The sequence below is a fragment of the Octopus bimaculoides genome, chromosome 17 (genome assembly GCF_001194135.2).
Source record: "Octopus bimaculoides isolate UCB-OBI-ISO-001 chromosome 17, ASM119413v2, whole genome shotgun sequence".
In the NCBI taxonomy this organism is placed as follows: domain Eukaryota; kingdom Metazoa; phylum Mollusca; class Cephalopoda; order Octopoda; family Octopodidae; genus Octopus; species Octopus bimaculoides.
The window spans coordinates 12,892,811-12,893,578 of record NC_068997.1 but is presented as its reverse complement, the minus strand read 5'-3'; positions in this window follow the sequence as shown (position 1 = coordinate 12,893,578).

The following is a 768-nucleotide window of genomic DNA, read 5'->3' as shown; positions in this document are numbered from 1 at the left end:
TATATATATATATATATATATATATATATTCATAAATATATGCAGGTATAGATAGATAGATAGATAGATAGATAGATAGATAGATAGATAGATAGATAGATAGACAGATAGACAGACTCAACGACCGTCATGGCGACAGGAAGACCTGCCAGCCATTTTGAACAAAAGGACGAATAAATACACAGAGAGAATGAATATACATGCGCACACATCGCAATATAACGTTAAGCACACCTACCACTTTTGGCGGTGGAGTTAATAACTGAAGATTATAATGGTCAGCTATGCAGAAGCATTATGTCCGAAAGAGACGGATGTGGCTAAAAATTGCAAAATCTTCTTGCCCAGCTTGCGTTATTGGCGCATTTATTATAATCGATTTTCAAAGATTCACCGACCACGTAAAATCTAGCGAACAATCATTGAAAAATACCAGCCAGCTTTGCCTTTGAGGTCCAGCAAAGGTTTTTACTCGTGTCAAAAATCAAAAGCTATACTGACATTAACTAATGGCAAGAACATCGAGAACGTATTTTCCACAATCTTCTTTATATCTCACTTTATGACAAGCATCTTAAATTGGTTCTTTTTTTTTTTTCAAAGACATGACATGACATACATACGTACACACACTTTTATATATATATATATGTACATAATTACATACGTATATGTATGAAGAGATAATTATATTTATATACGCACTCATGTACACACACAACTATATATATATATATATATATATATATATATATATATATATATATG